Genomic DNA, 5,229 nt, shown 5'->3' with positions numbered 1-5,229 from the left:
TTGAGGACTAAGGTGCGCCTGACCCAAGCCATGTATTTTCAATAACCTCATATGCATGCGAAAGCTGGACAGTGAATAAGGAAGACCTTAGAAGAATTGATGCATTTGAGTTATGGTATTGGAGGAGAATATTGAAAGTGCCATGGTCTGCCAAAAGAACCAACAGATCTGTGTTGGAGGAAGTTCAGCCTGGCCAAACTTCATCTCTCGTACTTCAGACATATGGTCAGGAGGGACTAGTTGCTGGAGAAGGATATCATGTTTGGTAAGGTGGAGGGTCAGAGAAAAAGAGGAAGATCCCCAGCAAGATGTATTGGCAGAGTGGCAGCATCAATGGGCTCAAGCGTGGCATGACTTGTGAGGTTGGCCCAGTGTTTCTGGCAATGTTTTCTTCTGTTGTGCATAGGGTCGCTATGATTTGGCACCGACTCAATGGCACCTAACAACAACTACAACCTTGTAATTCAAACCAGACTTGCTGTCTAGTACTTATCCTACTTGCTAACTTGTGTGATGGGGAAGCCAATATACAATAAGAAGGATGTTGGCAGAAGAAAGGTGAAGGTAGCAGAAGATACTAGGAGGAGTGCAAGAGTTAAATGAATAGAGGTAAATGCTGTTAACTGATGGTACATGCAGGGGATTGCAATTATTATAATGAAATGAAGCATATAATTTGCTAAATGTAAAACTGGTGATTTGCTCTGTAAGCCTTCACTTAATTCACAATGAAATGTTTTAAAAATATTAAAATGGAAAGCTTTTTGTTATTTTTGCATCAATAACTTTTTTTAATGACATATTGTTACTGTTAGTTGCCGTTGAATCAGTTCCAGCTCTTGGTGACTTTATGGAACACAGAAGACAACATTGTCCGGTCCTGTGTCATCTTCATCAGCATTGGTATGCTTAAGCCCATGGCGGTAGCTAATGTGTCAATCCAGGTCGTGAAGGCTTCCTTTGTTTTCATTGACCCACTTTACCAGACATGATGCCCTTTTCTAGTGTGTTCTGATGGTGTGTTTGAAGTCTAGCCATTCTAGATTCTAAGGAACATTTTGCTTATATTTCTTCTAGACTGATTTATTCATTCTTTTGGCAGTTTGTGATATATACAATATTATTTGCCAATACTATGTTTCTTTTTCATTGCCCTACTTTCACATGCTATGAGGTGATTTGAAAATATGTCAGCGTGGGCCAGGCACACTTTAGTCATCAAAGCGACATCTGTGCTTTCAAAAACTTTAAAGAGGTCTTTTGCTTTAACAATGGCTACTTTGTTTAGTGCTCAGGAGTGGCTGGTGGATTTGAACTGCCGACCTTGCAGTTAACAGTCAAGTGCTTATCCTACAATGCCACACCAGGACTCCAACAATGACCTCTGCTGTTGTTGTTGTTAGCAACCCAGTTTAGAGTTTTTAAGGAGTGACTGGGGTGTTTGAACCGCCGACCTTGAGTTAGTAGTCTTCTGGTGGTGGCGGTTTTGTTCTGTCAAGTGGGTTTTGACTCATCACAACCCCATATAGGGTTTCTGAGACTGTAAATATTTATGGGAGTAGAAAGCCTCATCTTTCTCCAGAGTGACTCATAGATTCTAACTGCTGACCTTGTGGTTAGCAGCCCAGCTCATCATCCACTACACTACCAGGACTCTAAGCTCATCCATCTAGAGATTCTTCCAAAGGTCTCACACAGCATAAAGATTTGCTCAATGATTAAGACACAGAGTATTATAAACAATAATAAAAGGAGCTCTGGTAGCATAATGGTTACGAATTGGGCTGCGAACTGCAAGGTCAGCAGTTAGAAACTACCAGCTGTTCCGCAGGAGAAAGATGAGGCTTTCTGTTCCCATAAAGATTTACAGCCTTGGAAACCCTGTACAGGGTTGCTATGATTTACTATGAGTCAGAACCAACTCCACGGCACACAGCCACCATTGCCAGACTTGCTTGTAATTTGCTAAAGGGCGAGCAAGGGTGAAAAATGTGGAAAGTTGGGTCTCCAGGCCTTAGTTGGGCTTCGTGGCTTCCTTCTCAAGACTATAAAATCAAGGACCTCTTTGAACATTCCCTTTTTAAATGTACCCTACCCAATGGGGTCCTGGAGTGACACTGTAGGAAAACCACTAGCCCCTCCTTGGAAACTTAACAACTACCCATTAGAGGCAGGGGAGAGGGGTCTCTGTAGCTAGTCAGCTCTGTGAGCCAGTGTTTTGTCACTGTTGATGCTCAGCTACTGTAAAGAAAGTCTTTTATCAGGAACTTCAGCTTTGGGCCTGTTTCTTTTCTTTTTTTAAAAAATTATTTCCCCCTTAACCCAAGTTAACACATGTCTACCTCCAGCTAGCAACTCACCCTCCACTCACTGCTCACCACTGATAACTGTCGAAGAATGTCTATTTCAATGTGGACTTTCCACAATCTTATAGAATATTTGTTCTTTTTTGACTGATTTAGTTCACTCATCATAATAACTTCCAGGTTCACACATGTTTCGTAGATTCTCACTGATTCTTTCCACTGTTTTACTACTTCAGCTTGGAATCTTTATTATTTTCATTTCTTCTGATTAGTGTAGGCTTATTTTGCGGCTCTTTTCCAGTTGTTGGAAATTGTGGGTTAAGGTGATGGTTCTTTCTTCTTTTTGGATGTGTGCATTTATTGCTACAAATTGCCCTCTGAACACTGCTTTTACTCAGTATCAAAGTTTTGGGCAAGTTGTGTTTTTTATTTTTCTTTCATTCAAGGAATTGTTTTAAATTTCATGTTTTGTTTCTTCCATTTCCCAGTGGTTTTAAATCAGGGTGTTATTCAATTTTCACATTTTTTTTCCCCCTTGATCTTTTGACTATTGATTTCTAATTTTATAGTATTGTGATCTGAGAAGATGCTTTGTAGTATTTTGATATTTTAAATTTTATTGAAGCTTGCTTTGCGGCCTAACATATGGTCTATTCTGGAGAATGTTTCATGTTCACTGGAAAAGAATGTATATTATGTTGTTATTGGATGGAATGTTCTGCATATGTTTGTGAGGTTTAATTCTTTTGTGTTTTTGTTGATTTTCTTTCTAGTTGTTCTCTCCTTCATTAAGAGAGATGTAGTAAAATCTCCTACTCGGAAACCTTCTAGAGGGTTGCTATGAGTCAGAACTAACTCAACAGCACTTAACAACAATAACAATTATCAACACCAACTATTATTTTAGAGTTGTCTATTTCTTCAAGTCTTTTCAAGTTTGATGGATGTATTTGAGGGTTCTTTCATTAGGAGCATAGATAGTTATTATGATTATGTCCTCTTGTTCAAGTGACATTATGCAATGTCTTAAGCTGTTTTGTGTCTTAAAGTCTATTTTATCAGAGATTAATATTGACACTCATGCTTGTTTTTGATTGCCATTAGCTTGATACATTTTGTTCAGCCTTTGATTTTTAATTGATTTTTGTTTTTCTGTCTAAAGTGGATCTTTTTTTTTTGAATCCTGCAACTCTGTAATAACTATGTGGATCTAGATAACGTTGTGAAGAATGGGTATTCCAATACATTTAACTGTGCTCATGAGAAACCTGTATATAGACTAAATTGCAGTTTGTTGAATTCCTGTAGTCTTGTTTTTTGCTTCACTGTAATTTGAACTTCTTCCTTCAGTACTACAGTTTCATAATCATATTTTACTTCTTGACATAGTTGAGTGTCAATCAAGTCTTTTGGGTACAGTGACACTGTAAATTTCTTTTGGTGTTTCCTATGCCATTCAAGTTTGTAATCATAAAATTATCTAGTATTATAAACTTGAGGCTTGAATTTTCTCCTTAGCTATTTTAATTTGAAAAATTCAGATTATGTTCTTCCTTTCTATTTTTCTAACTCCAGGTCTTTACACATTTATATACTGGCATAAAAAACTGACCTACATATGTTGTTAAGTGCTGTTAAGTCAGTTCTGACTCATAGCGACCCTACATAGGGTTTCTGAAAAGCAGCTGACGGGCTTGAACCACTAACCTTGTGGTTTAAACTGACCTTGTAGTCCAGTGCTTTAACCTACAATGCCACACCAGGACCTAGATAAATATTAAGTGAAAAAAGAAACCCACAATCCACTATACTTAACATAACATTTCCCCCTCTAAAAATATATGTTAACATATGAGAATTTTAACAAAAGAAAGATTCATGAAATTCTTAATAGTGGTAATATCTGGGGGATAAAATGGCAAGGAGTTTCACTATTTACGTTATGAAGTTCCATAAGTTTTGGATTTTTCCTAACAAAAAATAGAATTAAAACATAATGGATTTTTTCCATCAACTATTTTTGAAGTTCATCTTACATCTGTATTCGGGGGGTAGGGGGGAGGAGAAAGGTTATGGTAAATAATTTGACGATTTAAATAAATTAAGTGAAAGAGTTCAGACCTAATTTGATAGGGAATAGCGAATCATGTGTACACTTTGGATTTTGTGAAGTCTTGAGGGTGTTTGGGAACACTTTTAGTAATATCTTTCCCTCCACACACAATATTTTGCAAATATCTATTGCTGAAATACTATTTTTTCTCTCAGAATTAAAAACTGCTACTCTTCTCATTTTCTTTTATTTTGGGAAATATATTTATTTTTCATAACAATGTTATTCATGATGCCATGTAATGTATTTATTGTTCTTTTTTAACAAAACTTAGTTTCACTTGTGGTAAATATTGATAGATGTAAGACACATAACAAAAACCTTTTTGGAATTCTCAATAATTGTTGAGTGTAAAGCTGTCCTGAGACCAAAAAGTTTGAGAACTTTTGATTCTTACTTTTTGTGACTGAATTTATTATCCTCTGTGCTGAAGTATCACAATTACTTTAGCCAGGGTTTGACCCTAACTTATCATTTCCATGGGGAAAGTATATGGTGGATCTTGTTCAAAAAACAAATTTCCAGGGTGGTAGAGAAGAACTGAGTGCAAATCTGTTTCCTTTCTCTACAACGGTAGTACTGGTGGATACATCCCATTTTCTAAAATAAAGACTAAGATGAGTGCTTGAGTCTCACATGCTTTTGGTAGTCTGTCCTATCTAGCCTAGGCAGTGTGTTACAGGTATATGACCTCCTTCTGGGCCAGGACCCATTGTGTCTCCTCCTCCATATTTCTAATGCTAGTACAAGGCCAGGCACTTATTGAGAGCTCAGCAAAATTTAACGAATTACTGATATATGTTTGGATGG

This window comes from Chrysochloris asiatica, unplaced genomic scaffold (assembly GCF_000296735.1).
Source record: "Chrysochloris asiatica unplaced genomic scaffold, ChrAsi1.0 scaffold00122, whole genome shotgun sequence".
In the NCBI taxonomy this organism is placed as follows: domain Eukaryota; kingdom Metazoa; phylum Chordata; class Mammalia; order Afrosoricida; family Chrysochloridae; genus Chrysochloris; species Chrysochloris asiatica.
Note: the sequence above shows the minus strand (reverse complement) of the source record.